The 22,929-nt window shown below is 45.9% G+C and overlaps 1 protein-coding gene across 1 annotated transcript in view; it reads left to right on the top strand.

Moving 5' to 3' along the window:
- The first annotated feature begins 14,241 nt into the window (after window positions 1-14,241).
- The window catches only part of LOC117224800 (uncharacterized), a 610,978-nt gene continuing 602,290 nt past the window's right edge, over window positions 14,242-22,929 (top strand). The window contains exon 1 of the mRNA XM_076524388.1: window positions 14,242-15,388. The gene's annotated coding sequence lies outside the window, so the exon portion shown is untranslated. The remainder of the gene's footprint in view (window positions 15,389-22,929) is intronic.

The raw sequence follows: 22,929 nt of genomic DNA, 5'->3' as shown, positions 1-22,929 counted from the left end.
ATACGCAGCCAATCGTTGATTGTTTATCTCGAGCTGCGCGGCGGGATCGTGTTTGCCAATAGATCGCGATATTTGATCTGTAAGTGCGATGACGAATAGCCGGGATTATCTCTCGCGGGCAACTTTCTTCGGTATTTACGATCGGAAGATCGTTATTCGAACCTGCAATAATAATGATCTACCGGCGATAATTTAGTGGTGCTCGAGAATCAAACAATAACAACCGTGGGGCTTCTCCGTCGATTCGTCGAGACGTTCGCCGCCACGCTACAAACGAAATTGCGAAGTCAAAAAGATCGTCGCTTCCGCAATCATAATACTCGATGAAATTCGATTTACGCAATTATTTACGAGAAATACCGTAATGTCTCCCTTACTAGCGCTCAGATTGTGCACAAAAATGGACAATTTGGGAAGAGAAGACACGATTATTCGAACCTTGCGACTCGTTTTTATAGTTGTTGACAATCGATAACCGTAGAAAACGAGCCACAAGGCTCGAACAATCGTATCTCCTTTTCCAAAATTGTCCATTTTTGTGGACAATCCGAGCGTCAATTAGGGAGACATTACTGTATTCTCGAAGATGATCGAAAAGAAAATCGCGTATCGATCGCATAGCCATCGACACGGCAGTGATCGTGTTAATTGTTTCTCTCCGAACAGAAGATACGGAAAGGCTGGTAGGGGCAAAAAAATGTAACCGATGGTTAATTCGCGGGAAATGGAAACATTTGTACCCGGGGGCGGGCGGGGGGGTGCAACGACTTTCGCCGCAGTGTATAAACCATAAAATTGACTCTCTATTTGAGCAAACAATCGGGGCTGGGATCGATAAGACCCGTTTTGTGTTAGTTGACCAGCGCCGGGCCGTAAAACCTGTCCCGGGCTGGCCGCGGAGGGCTGTATTGTAAATTGATAGCGATAAAATCTACTCATCTCCCGGTTTATTCGGCGAGGCGAGGCGAGGCGAGGCGAGCGCGCCGTCGCGCCGGCTCGCGGCATTATGCAGCGCGCACCAGCGAAATGGCAAGATTATTTTAAGGCGATTTCGCTTGCCTTCTGCTGGCCCTCCGGACCCCGCGTCCCTCGCCACGACCCGGGGGTTTTCACGTTTACTGGGGATATAAGTTAGGCCCTCGTGGAAACAGGTACTCCGGCGTAGCGAGCAACCGACCGGGCAAACAGGCAAGGCAAGGCAAGGAAGGCGCAGGCAAGCAAGCAAGCAAGCAAGGAATAAAGAAAGAAAGAAGAAGCGTGTCTGCTGATGGTTCCTTTGCGATATCGTTCTTGGCAAATATTAGGTGGTTCCGTCGGACTGGAAGACTGTCCAATGTTTTCATTTAATATCCTGTGAATGTCGAGCAGACTCACAACCGGCATTCAGGGAAAAGATTGCGCGAGCCATTTCCCGTGACTAGTGAGCGATGTCGTCTTTGAGATAAAGCGCTCCTCGAGATCCGCGGTATGGAGCCGCGGACGTGGACGGACGCGTTCTACGAGTTAAAAGGGTTGTTACTTATATCTCGGCTAGTTTTTCAATCGCGACGTACAGAGAGAGAGAGAGAGAGAGAGAGAGAGAGAGAGAGAGAGAGAGAGAGAGAGAGAACTCTCGGGAGATAGGAGAACTCTCGTTCCTTGCCGTTTGCCCATTTTTTGTCCCCGTGGCTGTACAGACGGTTCGTTTGCGAATGCGGCGAATGAGAAGCGTGTCGTCTGTCGCGATAAATTAGCAGCGATCGCCGCGGTGATATCGCTAATTGAAGTTTATCGCAGCGTCTTTGTTCCCGGCGAGGGGGGCGACACACGTTTCAAAGCTCGATGAATGATTGCAACAGAAATTGGACGGCAGTGTGCCGGAAGGCTCTCTAATTCAGATCAAATGCCATGAATTCCAGTTGCTCATCAAACGCGGCCACGTTGAGCCGACCCCCGCCCCTCTCTCTCTCTCTCTGTGTGTGTGTTTGTGCGCACGCGTGTCTATTAACGCGTGGCGTGATAAACGGGCGTTAATGACGATCAAAAACTTGCCCTCGTTGGAAAACGTCGAACGATCCGTCGAACGCGACGCGGCAATCGGTTTCTCGTTCACGGTCGAACATTTTCCGGCGAGATTGCTGCCGGAAGTGATACATACGGTCGGATCCCATCGGCTACGTATCGCGAGAATAATGATAATCCCCGAGGGAAATCACGTGACGAGATGGAGCGAGCGGACTTGTAACAGCGATTCTTGGCCTCTCCGTCGAGGTAAAAGTTTTTTACGATCGGCCGCTTCAAAGCGGTTGGAGAAAGTACAAGGGAAGAAGGACTCCTCCGATCGACGATGCTTCGAGGAGGAGCAAAGCAAGCAAGCGTAGTCCGCTAATAGTTGATTATTAAAATAAAAGAGCCAGACGAGGGGAACGGGACCGATCGAGGCCGGGACAAAAGGTAGCCGTCCGATCTGATAAATAATAATCGGACGTCGAAACGGCGGATAATTAGTTAACTTTCTTTCTTGGTTATATCGTGATCCGCGCGTATCCGCGCAGGCACCGGGCTATATTCTCCGGATAAATTGCCGGTGTCCGGGCGGATTTATGTCGCGAGTAGAGTGGCGTCACCGGATAATTTATTCGAACAGTCATTTCGAAACGCGTGCCCTGCGCCGGACAGTTGAGGCCGAATGACAAATTCGTGTTTATGAGGGTATAATGTCTCAGACACGCCTGTTGGACCTTTGCCAGCCGTTACAGCTGTACATTCGGGTATCCGTGGCCCTAACGCGGTCAACATTTCCCTATCCGCCTAGACACACCGTGCCGGCCGGAGTTAATTAAGCGGTCTCGCTCGTTTTCTCCGCTCTTTCTCCCACCGCGGCGAAACACCGAAACTTTTGTTCCGCGTCGCTGTTCTCCTTGTCGCACCGTATTCGCGGGATCCGCGCAGTGGCTGGCACGGGCCGACGAATCCTGTCGGACAATCAAAGAATCGATCCCGATCACCGTGGACGAGGAGAGAACACGGGAACAAATTAAAACATCAGCGTCAGGTCGATTTAACCTTCGCGGCGCCTCCCCAAATGGCAGTACTATAATTTGTCGAGATAACGACGCCGGCCATGCCAACAGATTTTACATCCAATTAAAGAGGATTCGTCGGCTCGTACGTTGTCGTCTATTTGGAATCCTCGCGGACCCGAAAGTGTCATTAGCAACGTGATTTACGCGGCAATAACGAACTATAAAACGGCTGTATCTTCGTTCTACTCGACAATTATACTCCACGGACGTCTCCTCTTTATATCGCTAGGTCGGTTTTTACGATCTTTTTGGGGACAGTGACAGATTCGAATGCGTAATTATTCGCGTTAGAATGTTCGAGGCCAATGTTTCATTCTTAGCAGACTGTCTTCGAACGAGCGAAGCTTATGTTTCGTTTCTTTTTACTTGATTTCTGTTGGCAAGACTTATGACACTTCATCTACCGGCAGTTTTCTAATCATTCTTCATGCGTACATCGGAGATCTACGGCTACGTATTATTTAAAAAATTGATCAAAAACTATAACAATCAAAAGCTATAATAATCCATCGAATCGTACAGAGATGTTGTTACAAGTTGTTTCGATATTATCATTTGTCAAGGTGTTAAAATACGGCGTTGGATCCGCCATAAATCGCTGGATCGCTCGAAGCGCGCGCTTCGGTTGAGATTTTCCAATAAAGTTTTATAGGCAAACACGGCCGCAGCGATGTCAGGCGTACAAGTGGGTTAAACAGAGGCGAACGATGACTGGAAACGGCGAGGAATGTCCTGTCCTCGGAACGGCAAGCGTTGCGCGAGCGAAGCATTGTTCGACCGAGGCTCTCCCGCGATCGGTCGGCTTCTAAACGCGGGGCGATAATCGTTCCTGCTTAGTACCGAGAGGTATTCCACCTGTCGCGGACTTTATTGTTATCCAGCTCGCGTTTCCCTCGTGCGAGCAATACGAATTGTCGCCTGCGCGCTCGGCCAGCGGTAGATTACCGTCTCGACGGTTGTAGCAATTCTCGCGCGGCCTGCGACACGGTGTAATATTTCAACGCCGCCTTGACAACATTTTTTTGCCGTTCCCGGCGCACGGCGGGGCGGGTTGTATCGCGAGTGCTGGAAATATCAGCGGATGACTGGAGCCTTATATGCGGCGGTCCGACACGATGGCTGGAAGATCGCGATAGCGTCGCGCGCGCGCGGCCCCGCGTTCAGCTCTCGTTCGATCCCCGGCCGCGAGAGACTTCGGCCTGGAGGAAAAATCGCGGCCCGTCGCGGCGTCTGTTATTACCCCGGCTCGTTTCCCGTCTCATTAGAGAACCGAAATTACGGATCCATTACGAACACGTCGCCGGCCGATTCGCGGCTAACGATCGGGACAGGACGGCGTCGGCCCTCCGGTAACAATGTAACCCGGCAATTGGTATTTACGAGACGCTGGTTTTTAATGATCGCCCCCGCGCGGTAACGCGGCAACGCGCGACTCCGATTAAAGGATTTTAGACACGTGAACGTGGGTGAAGCAGCGAGATCGCGCGTGGATACGGGCCTGTATCGCAGACGCGCGCGTATGAATCAACGTGACGGAGAGACGCAGGAAACGTCATACCGGTGTCACCGATTGTGCGAGGCGCGAGGGGATCTTTCTTTCAGGTTTCGCGCGCGCGCGCTCGCGTGCGCGCCCGCGAAAAAGGAAAAGAGGCACGAAAGAACGAAAAAAAAAAGGGAAAAGAAAAAGAGAAGCGTCGACCCTTGGAAGAACGGAAAAGCCATCAGCGCTGATAAATAAAATGTTAGCGCTGCACCGTCGCACCGACTGTCTGCTCTGGCGCGTATTCTTATTAAAGGTGCGTGTCTGCGCCTGTACGTGTACCTACACTCGAACCCCCTGCTTTTCGCCTGGGGTGCGTTAGGAGGTACGTGGACGGTATACCCTGTGCGAGAGACGTACCCACACGTGTAGAACCACCACCCAGTCACCCTGACTCTATTTCATCTCGCTCTCGCTATCGTCGTCGTCGCTGCCGCTGCCGCCGTTGCTACCGGTGAAACGCGTGCACTCCAACCAAACAAAGGCGACCTGTGCCACCCTTACCCCTTTCCATCCTCATCTGGCAGCTTTGTGCTGCTCTTACGTAATACACCGACTTATGTCTACCTATACCAGATTGATCGAGTACGCGCGGTCCCGCGAACACGCAGTCCCCGAGCAGAACGCCGAGGAAATTAGTGAAACGAACTATATTCCATTTTCTTCGGATGTCGTCGCGAGCCGGTCGACGGAAACGAGATTAACAGCGGCCGCTGAATTCCGTTAAGAGTACTCCTGTACCACGGAGACTCGCTATTTTCGAACCCGCCTTTCACGCGCCCATTTATTCAGAGATGACGTAGGCGCAACGCCGACTATGCTCAGGCATGGTTATCTTGGAATCATGAACAATCATTTCATCGGCGATGTTTTCCCGTCGACGCGATTCCAACGACACCGCATTTCGTCGAGATTCTTTTCATACCGACGCGTTGAAATTGTTTGACAACTGTTCACGTTGCCGGCGATTTCAAGTAACGAATAATTGTATTCACAAAATAATGAATGCGATGCTCTTTACGTGAAATACGAAGTCGTGGTTTTTTGTTACATATGAGCGACGCTGGTAGCAAACGTATTAACCCTTTGCACTCTCGAAGCTGTTTCAACTGGAAAAATATAAAATAATTTTTCTAACTTACAGTATTTTTATTTTATACGACAAAATGCATTTTGTGCAGATGGAAATGGCTCTAGGGACTCGCGCAACGGCCACACTCTTGACAATGTTTCCAATGTAAACTTTGTTAATGTAAAAATTATCTTGAAACGTGGCGCAACAAATTTTATCAGAGTCACCACTCGAGTGCAAAGGGTTAATAGCGATTATGTTGAAAAATAGACACATGTAGCAGCAATAGGACACATAGTAATAGTAGGACACATAGCAATAGGACAAATATTTATCTAAGATAATTACCCAAATAAATTCCTTTCAGTTGAATATTTTATTCGAATAATTCATTATTCATTATTCTCTATTTATTCGAGTAATTCTTTGTTTGAATAATTTTGTATGTACTCGAACGATTTGAAGAAGCAATATGGAAGAACTAAATCGATAATTTATGAAAAAGCACTTCATATTCTATCAATTTTATTCAAATCAATTACTTTCCGCATGAATTCCTGTACGAATAAATTCTTATTCGAATAAAATCGAATGAATTCTTATTCGAATAAAATTTTCTTCCGAAGATTATACCTTTCATCCGTCGTTCGAATAAAATGTTGCCGAACTCTGGATCGTTTCCGATACAAGTGAATTAATACCGAGAATCTATGCGAACCGTTTCATATACGTAGATATTTCGGGACAACAAGAGTTACAAATAGATAAAAAAAAAAAAGAAAAAGATCGTTGCCTCCATAAAGCGGAAGAATCCCCTTTAAAGGCGATTACACTTGTATGTACATCTGGTCCCCAGCTTGGGCGAGCCCCGGCAAGTTTCCGCGCTTTTTCCCGGACCTTAGAAACGCGGCACGGCGTTCCAAGGAAATTGTAGGTTCGCCGGATGAATGTTTGATATTCAATGTTTACCTTTTCTTCGGCGTGATTCCACGAACGAGACGGCCCCGTCAAGTCGGCGGAGCAAGTCGTCGTCGGGGAGCTCATAATGTCGAACTCGCAGCCCTTGTCTCGCGTCTCGCGGCGTTGCGGCGACGCTCTTTTTTAGTCGTCTGCGCTGTGATACACAAACGCGGGATGCTTTCTTCTTTCGCGGGGAATCCCGCGGACAGACGCCTCGGCGCATCGTTTGCACCTGAAATAATGCGATGAGTGGGCTTGCACTCGCGTTCGCAGCGGCGGTCGCCACCCTCGCAGCTCGCGCTACATTTTTTCTCCTTTCCGCGTCATTATGCCGGCCGGGACAAAGACGTTCGCCCGCGGATTTTCTTCGAACCCCTGTTAAACGGGGGCTTGTTCTCGGGGCAAAACGGCGAGAACGCAGCCGTGATTACCGGGCCTTCGTTCGTAGGAATCCGCGTCGAGATCCGCGCCGCGCAAATTCGCCCGAGTTTATAGAACGACGAAATGGAAATGATCGTCGTTAACGACGGACGGAAGTCGCGATCCGCAACCCCTTGCTCGCACGACGACCGGCTGTGAAAGTACCAAGACATCGTGTCACGGCTGCCTCGCTCGTGTTTATTATGCGCAAACCCGAGGGAACGAACTGAGGCGTAATTTTTGCGACACAAACGGCGGAAAATCTAGCCCGTTCCCATTCACCGCTTCTTCCCTCTTTCAAACGCGGTTTAAATTGTCGTATCAATAGCGCGGCGTGGTCCCGTTCGATTAAGGACTCTCGATAGGCCGTGATTTTTCGATCGACGCCTAATTGGGTTAATGCGAGCCTTGTTGTTCGGAGCTGAAAGGGGGACCGCAGGATTTTCCAACGACTCTTCTTGTACCGCTTATTGTTGGCGAAACCACTTTGCTTTTCTCCGAGTTTCCCGGGAACTCGGCCTATATGCAGACACGCGGCACGATAACTGGACCAATCCTCAGCCAGCGTAACGAATACATTCTGCACACTGGTAGGAATAATGCGCTAGGTGCAGGGAGCGAGAACCTATCGAGATTTCTCAACTCTAGTTCCGACGATCCCATAATGAATTAGTTACTTCAGCCGCATTCGCCCCCGTTCGTTCTACGGTAACGCTTCATCCAGTTTTATTTTCCGCTTTAATTGTTGTTAACCAGTTAACTGTGGCGATCTATGTCACGATAAGCTCTCGTGTCGCGACGAGTTAGCTCTCAGGAAGTTACGAATCCAACTGAAATTATTTATAATTTTCATTTGTTCGTTTCATTTCGTCTTGACCTCTGAACAGTTTAAACGTATGAAAATTTACGAATATAATTTAGTACTCGCCAGAATTACAATTTAAATGCGTGTGAAATTGAGTCTTATGACTTATACAACAGTTATACCTTTAACAATCTTTCAAATCTAAGTTCTCTCGATGTAAGAATTATTTTGAAATGTGAAACACATTTTTTAGCGCTGCCTCGGAGTCACCACTCGAGCGCAAAGCGTTAAAAACGAACCCCAATATGCATATGAATAGAAAAATGTAACTGCTTCGCTAATAACATTTTCGTGATTTTAATTTATGTCGCTCAAATAAATGGTAATCGTCGTGGTATTATTTTTTGAGGCAGTTCAAATGTATTCGAATAAAATATCGTTCAAATGCTTGTGTCGCGTGTGCTCGCGTACAATTAAGAACAAAATGCTAAATGTCGCCGTGTGTTCCGACGTAATTAGTGAAAAGTCGTCTTAATTGTTTCGCAAATGATTTTGCGCGATCGCGATCCCGAAGGGTCGCCAGCCACGAGGAGATTACGAACGTAGGAACGCGAGTTTCCAATCCCGACTGTAGCCGAGCGCCACTCCGGCTAGGTTTTTTTTTCACCTTGCAGCGTGGAAAAAGGTGCGCGATACCCCGCGCGGTCGTAAACACGAGAAAATTATCGTAAGCTTGGGTAAAAGGTGGCGGCGGCAATGTAATGCCAGACTTCTCGTTGTTTATGTCTCCACCCGTACCGCGGCACGAACGGTTGGGCGGAGGAACAACGGCTACATAAAGTAGCGTCGTCTGTTCGTTAGTGGTATAGAAAATTTTCAGTCACTTCCTTCGTTCGATAACGACACAAGTTTTCGTTCGCGTGTTCAACGAAGCTTTTACGTCGTCAGGCTCGACTCTACTCGCAGCGTCTTTTTTGTTTTCCAATAGTCAGCTGTTGACAGTACCAGGTTCGGTCGTGCTGTCGATTGGCAAATTCACGGTAGTGAACGACCAAATTGTTATAAACAATTTGGAGTCATCGCTCGTGCCAGAGTTCGTCCGGAATGGGATTAACCAGTTAACTGTGGCGCTTCTTTTTCAGGGCGGGCACCTATGTGTATCGCGAGAAGAGCAATGACGAGTATACTCGTCAAACACAGAGAAAGTGTCGCTATTAAACTATTGAATCAAAGGACGGTTTTACTTTATGAAATTAACAATTTTGTTATCAATATATATATATAATTATTATTATATTATATTATATTTTATTATTATTATATAATAATAATAATTATTATTATTATATAATAATAATAATTATTATTATTATATTATAATTAACAATTTTGTTATTAATATATATATTATTAATAACAAAAGTGTTAGTTTTATAAAGTAAAACCGTCCTTTGATTCAATAGTTTATATATATATATATATATATATATATATAGTTTATATTATATATTATATTTATATAGTTTATATATATAATAATACTAAATATTATATTATAAATATTATAATATAAATAATACTTGTTCACTTAACATTAACATATATTACATACATAACAAACGAAAAACGCAGGAGAAATCAAATACTTATAAAAGTGAAAAATTCAAATTGCTGCTGTAGAGTGATATCCAGCATGGCAAAGAACGATGACACTTTGCACGTCGAACATCGTTCTCGTGATACTTTTCTAATCTTATTTTTATAACAATGTAAACACCTTCGTGCAGAGGATTGGCCTCAAAATATTCTGAACATCTTGAAACTCGAGAATACGTTTTTGTTTCTACTAAAATTACAATTTAAATAGCCAGTGATCGCTACTTTTCACATACGACGAGTATACTCGTCGTGGCACAAAATACTGTCACTTCTCCATGACGAGTATACTCGTCGAACACAGCTAACTGGTTATAAGATACTTTCGCGATGATATCAATTGGTAAACGATACTCAAAGTGCAAAAGTCATTATCTACTAGTGTTACGTCCCTCTTCAAGTGCACTCTTTACTATATAACCGCCTCGGAGTACGTAAGCACTCTGCCTCCCCAGGACTAAATATATTCTCGTCGTCGTTCATATCTTAGCCCTGCCGTGGTAACTGTTACATACATGGTCCTCTTTGTGTATTTCAACTCTGCTGTTTCGCTCGACTCTGCCGCAATCTGCATATGTTTCTCTTAAACGTAAAAATATCTTTCGAAAGTGCGAAAGTGACTTCGTCAAGAATAATTACACGATCGTGGCGGTGTTAAAACGGTGGATCGAGAACCCCGTTGCGAACATTGATCGGGAATCGCCCGAAGGGGTGCGATCATGGATCGCCCCGAAAATCGATCTCGTGGGCGTGCAGCTCTGATCGTGTGCATGTCGTGCAATGTTGCACGCACCGGTACCAACACGGGGACAGAGAGAGGACGAGGATAAAACAATAGTCGCGGGAAGGGGGAAGGGGGGTGAGACGCGACTGTAGAAAGCAGAATAAAGGTGCCAGGTAATGTGATATATGGGATCGATTTGAATCCGGCGTTTAAGCCGCGAGCCATAATTCAATCTCAATCGTTTTCTTCTCTGTTCTCTCCCGTGTCTGTGTGTCTGTTCTTTCCGTTTCTGCCGGTTTCTCTTTCTCCCCCGACCGGCCGTGTAGCGTGCCCCAAGGGCAGGTTCGATACTCGATATATACTTAAGTACATCCGAGCTACTCTCGTACTACCTGGTCGTGCACCGTATAATATATATACGCGTATCGCGAATCGTTGACTCCTTAAAGTCTCATTCACACCGCATTCTCGATCATAGAGATTTATCTCCTCGCCTCCTACGCGAGAAGTCTTCTGCATTCGCCTCTGCGTCGATTTAAGAGGCCTCCGCGAACCCCCTCGCGCGGCCTGGATAAATGATCGATGAATCGATCGGTTAACGATCGGCTCGCTCTCAGAGTTATGAACGCGCGTGTAAACTTCGTTAAGTGACTTCGGGGCCCGGTTGGTCGCAAAGAAATTCGAAAGTGAAATATAGCTACAAACATATTTATATCAAATCGAACGGGAAGAGTCCCACAACCTTAATTGCCTCGGATTTATTTACGACTGTTTACATTTTACATCGGGATAAACCTCTATCAAGCTCGATGGGAAATCAAATTTATAGGGAAAAATTCAATCGAAAATGTCGATCGACTTTATTCTTGAAATTATTTTCTATTCTGTTTCGGAGACTACAAAATTGATTATTTCTCTACAATCTTTTTTTATAATTCGACGTAATTGTTTATGGTTAGTTCAGTTTAAGATCATGAACGGAACGCAATCGATCAAATTAAAGTGTGAAACAAAGCTTTATGGAATAATATATAAAATAAATAAAAAATAATATATAAAGGGTTAAACGTCAATCGCCTGGAGACATAACCCGGTCTACGATGAGTAATTTCTCCCTAATTCGCGCTCAGATTGCGCACAAAAATGGACAATTTGGGAAGAGAAGACACGATTATTCGAGCCTTGCGGCTCGTTTTTCGGTAACTGTACAAATCGGTAACTATAAAAACGAGCCGCAAGGCACGAATAATCGTATCACACCTCTTCCCAAAATGTTAATTTTTGTGCACAATCCGAGCGCGAATTAGGGAAAAATGATTGTAGTCAGTGTCGGGACCGATTAGTAGTCTAATAGGCGCTGATATCCGAAAAGAATCGGTTTCAGTTGACTTCGACTGCGCTCCACAGTTGATGATGGTTTATATAAAAATGAATCCTCAATTCATAGACGGTTGCAACGGGAAGACGTTAAGCTTGAAGACGCATTATACACTCGGTAACGCTGAATCCTCCTCTTATCCCACACGTATTCCCTTTTGTGCAGGAATGTGCGTGTAAGAACGCGTGTCGAGTTGTCTGGGTCGGGACGACACAGGAGACAGAGAGTCGACGACATTAAGAGAGGGACTTCGAGGGTTGGCTGCCAGGGACCCGAAATAAGGTAATTAATATTAATGCGGAAATATGCTGATGAACCGTAAAATTCGGGCAGATTTAAGGGCACTGTGTTCTCGAAAAATGGAAACCTTCTGTCCATATTTGCGTTCTTGGATTTCCATCGAGTTCTGTATTCGAGTGTATAACTATAATTATACCATGCAATGCGCAGTCGTGTACAAATTGTATGCGTGGACATCTTTTGAAAGATGTTTTATTTCTTTTTTTTTTAATGGATAACCTTTTTAAAATTGCATCAAACGAGCTGAATCTTTTTGAGATGTTGAAAGGACTAGTTTGAAATATGTAAAATAATATCGACAAAATTTTCAGCATGTATATATCATCGAGACCTTAAAAATGCATCGTTCAAATTTTCAAATTTTCAACAAGGATTGTTGATATTTAATTGTGAATTCATTTCGTCATTCCATCCGATTGCAGTTTCTGCGAAAAAATGTTTGTCCAGCAAATCAGCCATTCTATCGTCACAAAAAAAAAATGTGAATTGTTGAGCAAATGTTAACCAGTGGTGAGCTGGAATTTTGACAGCTTCGCACCGACCAAGATGGCAGTCATTCAATACTTTACGAAGTACCTTCGCACGATTCTGTAGAAGTTGTTCTGTTAATGTATTTACGGCAATTAGGAAATTGCGAACGCAACCATACCTTTATTCCGTGCAAGTCTGTTCACCTTCGATTTATTTAATCAAGCAAATCGTTTCGTTTATCGTTCGTTCTTTTATGAAACGTTCGATCGGCCGATGCTCGTGGTAATCGTTTCCACGATTAAAAGACAAACACTTTTACCCGGCAGCGCGCACGATCTCCGCACAAAGTCCCGTGTGTAGCCATTTAATAAGCGGAAAAATTACAATCAAGATGGTGTTCGGCGAACACGAGCCACGGCGGGGAACACCGAACAGCAGTGCAATTCCACCGGGGCGCCGCTGTAATCAAGCTAATAATAAACGAGACAAAAGAACGAAATCTCTCTCCTGTTTATAGGAATATCAGCGTCTTCAAGGACAATGACCAGGCACGCACCAATTCTCGTTATGGCGTTCGCGTCGAATGGAATTGGTGCTAATTCAATTCGGGAATAAACGAATTATCATCTAAATTAAGCTTGGAAATAATGACCGACGGTCTCGCGCACTTTGTAGTCTGTACTCCTTTATTATTTTGGTTATTATCGGTTGCATGCCAATTAGATACGATGTAAGTGTACGTTCAAATCACATTAACAACGGGATGCAGGTATATACAATTAAAACACAATCGGTACGATTATGCATAGGAATAAGTCACCGGTTAGTTTACGCGCGGAGATTTGCGAGAACCTTTTAAAAAAGCGTTTCCGCATATATTCTGAGCAGAATTTAATTCCAAAATTGCAGTACATCCGTGTCCGGCCGAATTCCAACAAAACGCACTTCGACTTGCTTTTCGGAAAATGTGACTGCAAGCATTTTCGTTCCACGTTTTCGCCAACGTTTCATTAATCAACGAGCTGACGCAAGGAAGCAAAGTTTGCCGCGCTTCTCTTCTTGATGTTTATTCATCGACGTCGAAATACACAATTTCGATTTACGACAATTAAATAAATAATTACTGCGTCAGGAATTATTGCAGAAACATTGACGCGCAAGAAGTATTTCAGAAATGTTTCAAAAAATTGACGAACAGAACTGAGAATGGTTCTAAGCTATATTAATTGCATAGTTACGAGTAGACCGCGGATCTTAGGGCAACATTTTTATTTTGCAGCACAATTGCAAGGAACAAAAGTTAACATTAGGTTTACAGGATTCGTCAAAATGATGGGTACAAGATTTATGAGTGTAGAGATTGTAGACATTCTGATAAATCGCTAAAAAATGTAAATAAACATATCGCTGTTGATTTCGCCAAATAACATAAAACAGTTGCAATAATTTCGCCGAGCGTAACAACATTATCAAATGCTTCCCATGCCTTCGCAATTACACGTTCAATTCCTCATTTTTGCCACGAACGCGTGAAATCCCAGTTATTCGCAAGATCCGCTGCCAAAGCGACCTGTTCGGGGACCTTCCGAATAGGTGTCGATTTTTTTAGAATCGCAAGGTGGCCGCGGCTCCTTATTTCGAAAACATGGTCTCGGCGGGAGCTGAGGCAATTTTGAGTCGGCCGAAAAGAGAGATAAAGGACGAGGCCCTACGGGGGAAGGGAGAAAGCAAACAGGAGAAGAGAGACCGAGAAAGGGACATGGGGTCCCGTGCACGTTCGTTTCTGCGGAACCCTAGGAGAGGGTGGGGGGCCATCGGAACGGGAACCGCGCGGGCAGTGCACGCGCAGCCGCCGGGACGCGCGCATCCCGTGTGCATTCGCGCTCTTGAACGCCGCAAGAGGAGCCCGCGAAATCTCGATTAACGCGGCACTGTGCAACGTGCCTCGCGACCGTGATCACGACCGATATGCCGTTCTGGGATTTACCGCCGCGAAATCGTTCCCGACTCGCCGGTCTCGCCGTTTAAAATGGCCCGGAGACTGTCCTACAAGGTCAACTAAAAAACAGACACCCCTCCCCTATCGTCGCCGAAAGTGATCAGCGGCTCAGTGTTGAAATCAGTGACTTCGTGGGGAACGGGCCGGCAGAGATCGCGAACAAAACAATCGGCTTGGTTCGTGGACCTGTGGGCAACTTCCGGGAATCGCGTCGGACATCTTGCGGAGTACAGTTTAGATGGTCTCGATGAATAATAGACAAAGTTTGCGGGCGACGACGAGTCGGTGATCGAACGGTCTCGGGCCTGGAGGACGTCCGTGTGGGCCGGAAGTCGCGCACGATACACGCACCCTGACCGTTGGGAGCCGGTCGGTGGCCCAGGTCGTGTTTGCACCCGCGTCGATTGATTCCGTTTGCCTCCTCGAAAGGTAAACGGAAGACGGCGCGGCGCATTCTTCCGAAGGACGGTCGTCAGTCGGTTCGTCGGTTTCGTCGCCGACAGTATCGTCGCTGGCCACGTGCGTGTCGTTTACGCCACGGGCGAGCCGGGTTCACGCGTTATTTCGGGCACACGGGATCCTGCCGAGTGAATAATCGCGAGTGTTGGGTGGCGAAAACACCGTCGAATAGGACTGTCGTCGGTTAGAAAGTCGCCGGCCGGAAAGGGTTTCGCAGAATTGACGATCGCGAATCGCAGGATACGCTGGCGGAACCGGTTATATCGTGGGACCGAGCCGCGGCGGAGGGCCGCCGGGCCCCCGGAAAGGGAGAGATCAACGAGTAAATATTAACCCTCGACGTTTTCGAGGTTTCGCCGGGCCGGTTCGCGACGACGAGATGACGCGGTATCGGGCGCAACAGGAATCCTCGAAAGATTGTGATTGAAGTGTGACGATCGAGTGACCGAGGAACAGGTGCGTTCGGCTACGGGGGACCATGGCGCAGCCTGGAGTGGCGTTCCTCCAGGACCAATAGATTGTTCGCCTGCGTCTGACAGGTATTCTACTTCGAACGATCTTTATTCTGCACCTGGGTACTTAAGATCGAGGAAAATAGGGGTTGTCGGCGCCGCGTCCTCGGCCTCGCGTTGGCGCCATCTTCTTTTTACCCTTTTGGGATTTCACCCGTCGCAGAGTTGCCGCGTGCTTTTCAACTGCGGCGATGGGAATACCTTCTCGCAAGTTTCCTTCGTTTTCATCGTTTTCACAGATCTTCTAGGATGTTATTTTAAATACGGCACTTCCGAACGTATTAACGATTGGAATGCAAAAAAGTTTGAGGCTGGTAATTTTCAGCAGCGATCAATTCTATTGGCGGAGCTACGAACTCTTGTATGCATATGCATTTGCTGCTCGAAAGGGCACTTTTAATCGCGGTTACCTAAAAATCGTTGTGAAATTATTAACGAAAGTTACTTTTTGCATAACACTTTATTAGTGACTACACTGCAATGATTGCTGAATCGAATATTTCACGAGTAATGATAAAAAGCATTATAAGTTACATTATAAATCATTTTCTATATGTGTTACTAAAAATTATTAATACATCGGTCGATACGGTCGTTAAACTAGGAAATCTTGGAAACTGCCCGCACGTTTTCAAATATTAGCAATTGTAGAGCACTTCGAAGCATTCAAGACTTTACGTAAATAAACGGAAGGCTCTGTTATAAGAGAATTTAATAAATAAACATTAATATTTTGCACCCGATTACAATACGATTTTTGCAATACGATTTTACCTGAAAAAGCGGCAAATCTTTTTTTGCCCAGCTCAAACAAAGTTACTAAGAGAACCTGCGGGCACAAGAGTAGTTATATTTCACGATGTTACATAAATTTGGTCGGAGCTTTTAAAACACTGTTATCCACTGAAGAAGCATCAGCCGGAAAGAGTCACGTTCGCGAGTAGCGTAAAACGTTTACAAGTTAACTGTCAATTTATGCCGTGTATAAAAATCACAGCTATTCAAATACTTCCGAGCAACAATGTAGTCTATCCAGGGAGATAATGGCCGATCAGAGTTCGTTGACGAAGGACACTATCGGGTCCGTTCATCTAAATACGAGACAAAGAGCGAGTCAGGCGAACGAACTCTGACAGACGTTTAACACTAAACATTCCACAGTCAAAATGACGGGTTTCTTATTTCACAATTCTACTAACTTTAGAGACTGCTTCACGGGGAATGCTCGAGAACAGTTTATAACGAAATCCTTTCAAAATCTAAATCGATCTTCCGACTTTTACGAAGCAACGCTTGTTGTTACTTCTCGGTAAATTTAGTGTCAACACATTATAGGTACATACGGTATAGTACATATTAACCCTTTGCACTCATTTTTCTGACTTATAGTATAGAATTATTATATTATATATTTATTAATTATAAATATATAATATAAATATAATATAATTATTATATTATATAATTATTATATTATATATTATATATTATTATATTATAGAATTATTATTTTGTAAAACAAAGTGCACTTTATGCATATGAAATTGAGTTTTATGACTCACATAACAATTACGCTTTCAATTTAAATTTCTTAGATCTAAACTTTGATAATACGAAAGTTATATCTTGGAACGTGATATTACAAATTCAGTGGCGCCACAGAGTCGCCACTCGCGAGTGCAAAGGGTTAGTACCTTCCTAAAAAATTTAATTTTATAAATTTCGTTACATATTTGAAAGAGTCCCCTTTGAAGTCCTAAAATTCCTCGTTACATACTTCTTGTCAAAATCTCATCGTAGGTTTCGAAGACATCAAATATTTTCCAGGAAATGAATTTGATCAAACTTCGCTGGTTTTCTCCCGGCAGGCGAGATAAAGCTCGACCCGTGACCCGCAAAAAATGCGTTAACACACGATCTTCGCAAGCGTAGCCGATCGAGCAGAATCTGCGAGTGGTGTACCATTCGTTCGTTCGCCCTCGCGCGTCCGCTATCTGCACGCTCGTCGGGCCCCCTCGCCCCTCCCGCCCTGATCGGTCGTTGTTTTTTCTCCCGAGGAGGGACTCCACGAGTAGCGAGAATTAATGTCGAGTGCTTAAGGGATTTCGAAGCAGTAGAGCTATTTCCGCTATTGTCGGTCTGCCGGGTGTGTTCGGTGTCCCCTCGCCGCGGCGGGCTACGCCTCCGTGTCTCGAACCGCGATTTTTGCGGAGAGATACACGCGCCGCGAACAATGCCGGGCAGGGCGACGACGGTTAATATCCGAGCATGTAATTATTCGACGTTAGAGATTAATAGACCGAACCGGGAGCTGTGTGTCTGGGAACCCGCAAACGAACAAAAACACTTAAGGGAAATCCGGCCGTGGAAAGATGTCGATGGCGACGGGTTCGCGCCGCGGCGAACGCCGCGTCCCTCGGGGAGAATCTTACTCTAATTTCAGCGAGGTGCGGCCTCCTGTGTCGTCTATCTCGTCCCGTATTCGCGGTGCTCGCGTCTCTCGCATAGAGGAACGTTCTCGGCAAAGAGAGAAACGACCTGGCCTCTCTCCGCTACGTGTGCGAGTACGTGTGGTCTCTAATGGAAAGAGAGCCAAGGCGAAGCAGAGACGAATCGCTTGTCCTCCGGTATCCTTTTCCTCAGACGCGACGGGAAATAAGTGCATGAGAGATGAGGAGGGGGGGGGGGGGGGTAGGTGGAGGCAAAAAACTAGTATCCTCTTCACGACATCTTGGTGAATTTTCAAAGAACATCAGTCAGACGCTTTGAAATTACTGGGCGCCGAAAAAAGTTCAGCGCGTTCATTACTCCTCGTCGGGAAACGCGGCGGTTATTCGCGAGATTTTTAGCAAATGAAGTCGCATTTTTCTCGTGAATTCATTATCACGTTGGATTAGCGTTGGAACTCGTTTTACATAGGTTTTAATCAACGTTGTCGCACGGTTCCGAATGGCCGCTGCGAAACTTTCATTTAGAACATCATCTTCGCAGATTGTTACGAACGCGTCTCTCGCTGTATTCAACCATTTGCAGTCTCGAAGCTATTTTAATTCGAAATCTAAAACGTGTTTTCTGATCTACGGTATTTCCGTTTCATATGATTTAGTACGATTTACTCGTATGCAATTGAGCTTGTTGGCAAGTATGATAATTGCAATTTTAACAGTTTTTTTTTTTAAATATAAACGAATTTGATACTGTTACGATTATTTAGGAAGATAGTATAGCAATTTTCAGTGGCGCCTCAGAGTCGCTATTCGAGTGCAAAGGGTTAACCCCTTGCCGTACTACTTTCTTCATAGTTGCAATGGTTAGTAGTATTTCGATTGTGATCATTTCTATGATGAAGAAAAACAATTTATATTTATCGTGTGTCCACGTTTACAGAAATGTTTAAATACCGACGACAAGAAGTCAGAATTTTGTTCGGACTAAATGGAACGGAATAGCATTAATTCTCCGTCATGTGTCAGACTCGTCGAAGTATGGCAACGGGTTAACGTCGTCAAGGCACCTGTACGTTTAATTATTGGTCTCGCAAGCCACTTGGGCGTTCTTTTTAAATTGTATTATTTAAATGCATTCGCAATTAATCTTGGTGCTTACATTTCCAAAGCACGCGAAATATAGCAGCGAGGTAATTAAAATCGTCTGATTCGTTTCTAAGCAATTAGTCTCTGAAGAGATTAACACAGTATTCCCAAATTTTCGTTCTACAGCAGATCGAATTTTGAACTATCCTCCTACAAGTTTAGAACCTGCATAATCCTGCAGTGCCCCTCAAGTAGGACAATAGGGATAGTCGGAAGACCACTGGAAAGTTTCCTGGAAGACAATAGAGACGGTCAATAGTGATCGATAAACCAAGGATGAAAGGATCGTCTGCCAACAACCAATGTTATCGCTGTTGTGCTGTTTTTGCAATGAGTCGAAAATTCGCTTCGAATATACATGCGCCATTGTTTCGCAAATATGCGAACAATTATATCTTCTCCAGCAAATACAACACGTTCTGTCATTTCAATGGTAGTTCTCCAATAAATGTGTAATTGTTGATTTTGATTCGTGCTGACATATACGGTTAAACATTCGATAATGAAAATACCGTTCAACGTAAATTTCGTGTAAATAACCGTTTCGATCGTTACGATCGCGTCGACGTGAATGCTTCTTAAATTACGAATTACCGTAACGGCATGCAAACACAGGCGTTTATTGGCTAATTTGAAAATGTCAATGTTAAATTTTCAGTTTGTATCGGTTGCAGCATGCCGCACGAACATATTTCGATACCTATTCGATACCAATATTATATTCGATATCAATTTTCTCTAAGCCCGAGACAGGCGATCGAAATGCGTAAACAGAGCCCGAAGCTGTAATATTCAATTTTTACTCGAAAAGCATCCACGTAAAAACTGATCGTTTACATAACATAAAAACCTGTTAAATGAAGCATCGAAAATGGGTACCCGGTTGTTCGTTCAAAGATTGACAAAGTGTCGGGAGGGGAAATGATACTGCGAGTAGAGAGAGAGAGAGAGAGAGAGAGAGGGGGAGCGAGAGTCGACGTTGCTGGTTCCAAAATAATCGCGCTCGAAACACAGTGATCGATACCGATATGTTTGGCGATTGGTCGGATGAATGGTCGAGTTCAGACACAGCGACTGCGTGACCGTTTAATCAAACGGTGTCCTTCGGTCTCTCGTCTCCGAACTCCATTACGTATAAAACAATATTAGTTCGGTCGCGTCAATGGCAACGGTGTTTATAAATAATTACCGGCGCCGCGAGAGGGTGCCGGAGAGAGTAAAACCGGCGCGGGCCTGCTGGGAAGAGAGAGAGAGAGAGGGAGAGAGAGGGAGAGAGAGAGAGACAGAGAGAGGGAGAGAGACAGAGAGAGAGAGAGAGAGAGAGAGAGAGGGAGATTGAGAGAAAGAGAGAGAGAGAGAGAGAGAGAGAGAGGGAGATTGAGAGTGAGAGAGAGAGAGAGAGAGAGAGAGAGAGAGGGAACGAGGGAGAGAGCGTGAGAGAGAAAGAGACAGGGAGAGGCGATGCTCGAATAACATTCGACAGGGATACAGGTAGATGGACAGAGGGAGAAACGTGCGATAGAGACGGCGAATTAGATGACGGGAGGGTGGCAGGCAGTTTCATTTTGAACGAGGAGTATTCTCTGCGCTCGTCCGGGCTCGATCTAAACGGGCAATATTAGCTATTGACTTTGGCTCATGGGGTTTGTCGATGGTCGGGCTAAGTGATGGCGTCGGTGCCGGACCGTTCTGTGCCGGGGATTTCGATCCCGTCTCGATCGAATGCCAGCCGATTGGTCGTTACAACCGGGCCAAACTCCGCTAATTTTCCCGGTAAATAAAAGGCGGGTGCAGAGACGCGCGCGGACCGGGGCCCGACACCTCCGCTTTTCTCGCCCGCAGGCGTTCCTGCTGCGTCCTCACCCCTCCGAGATTCGATTTGGCGTTAGGATCGTCGCGCTACAGCTGTCGGACCTGTCTCGGGTTCACGATCCGTGCCGCGGCTCCGACGCGATGTTCGTGACCTATCCACAAAGCTTCCCGTTGGGGTTCACGGACGCTCGTAAAACTTGGCGTCGTGGGTAGGTGCGCGTATGCGTTTTCATGCTCTTGCTCCTAGCAGTTTGTCTCTTTCGAATGGCATCTGGTATAAATGGAAGTTTCCTTCCGAACGGACTTTTGTCCCGGAGTTTCGTATTCATCGAGCGTGTCTCGCTCCCTCGGGCGATGGCTGTGCGCTCGCGTACCGTAGAAAAGATTTCGATAAAATCACCGCCGCGCGCGCCTTTATTTATTTATTTATTTAGACGCCGCGCCGGCAGGATCGAGAATATGGGCGACACCGGCCGTTCCTCGGTCGCGGGACGCAAAATGTTTCTTCCGCTTCCCATCCTTTCGTTCGATCCCGATGCAAAAATATCGCGGAATGATAGGTAAACGAAATGCTAGACCGTCAACCGAACGAGCGAGCTCTGGTTGTCCTCAGAATTTGTTATAAAAGCGGACACCGCTACGGTAAACGAAACAGTCTCGAGCGGCGACCCTGAGGCGCCATCGAAAATTCTTATATCAAGTTTCAAAATGATTTCAACGTCGTCGAAGTTGTTTATATTTAAAAAAAGAAACATTAGGGAGTGTAATTGTTGCTTGAGTCGTATGCATGAAATGCACAAGTAAGTTACATGAAATGAAAAAATACTATAGGACGAAAAAAGCTATTTTAGATTTCGAGTTATGGTCGCTTCGAGCGCAAACGGTTAACGATCATGACACTAGAAGCTTTGTTCTGAAATAATTGCTCGAAGGGACAATAGTTCCACACACAGTCCCGGGCATAGGCTGAGATAAAATCGTTCGTATTCCCCGTATTCGGAAGTAGTGAAAAAAATGTATCAAATTGGCCGGATGAATGAGACCGAACAGCTAGAAGATCAGCTTTGAACGTTACTAATTGGTGCATACCGGCTCGCACAGAGGACCCATATCGAACGAGTCAACCGCGGTAGATCCATGGATCCCCTTATTGGCAATAAGCTCTGTATTCATCGTTCGTTGTTAGATCGGGGAACGATAAGTCGAGTGTAAATCTGCTTCGTGTACACTTGGCTGGGCTATGGCTCGTGAAAAGGCATTCCGGTCTAGGTCGCTTCTCTCCTCCGTCACAATGGAGCCATTGACAAATAGACCGGTGATCGTTCAGACGCTTCCAAAAATCCGGCCGGCGGATTTTTCTTCTTTTTTTTCGCAAACGAGAGAGCCGGATTCGGCGTGATCGCGCAATTTCCAATTTAAGCCGGCCGAGTATCACGCAATATGTGGCGCAGTCCGCGGAGGGTGGACGGCTCGATGTCCCTCATATTTCCAGGTCCGATAATTATTCATTTTCCTGCGCGTAATTTGGCTTAATTTAATTGCAAACGACGATTCGTTCGATGCATTTGCGGAGAGACCTCCGGCACCCCTGCTTCTGGCCCTCCTCCCTCCCGGCCCCTCCACCGCTCCTCCGCAACCCCGTCGGTTTATCTCGGACTGTAATAACCCTTTATGGATTCCGCAGACTGGCTTAATATAAACGGCGATTTAATTGCCGAGCCGGCCCGATAAATCATGCATCGGCTATAAATTTCCAAGGAAGGTCCGTCGCCCACGGAGCTCCGGATGACACTCGAAAGTAATCGAATCTTATCGGTGAAAGGGTGAACAACTGGTTCGCTGCCAGGCGATACGCTATCGAGCGTTTACGAGCCGTATAAATCCGGCGCCGGTAAAATGGCCGACGGAATTTTCGGAAGCGAGCGATATCGGAGCGGATCGACGACGCGATCCGGCGCGTCATCCTGACGCTGCGGCGAGCTCTCATTCAATTCTAAATCCTTGGTTCCCACGAATCCCCCGCTGTTATTCAACGCCCGGTGTAATTATCGAGTCTCATACGCTTCTCCCGCATCATTAAATTTCATCCGCCGCCTGTCGATAACTTCGCAGGCGCACCACGCTGTTGCTGTTGCTTGTTCCGCAGTCGGGATCCATTTCGAT

Source organism: Megalopta genalis, chromosome 9 (genome assembly GCF_051020955.1).
Source record: "Megalopta genalis isolate 19385.01 chromosome 9, iyMegGena1_principal, whole genome shotgun sequence".
NCBI lineage: Eukaryota > Metazoa > Arthropoda > Insecta > Hymenoptera > Halictidae > Megalopta > Megalopta genalis.
Note: the sequence above shows the minus strand (reverse complement) of the source record. Positions and strands in the feature narration are given on the sequence as shown.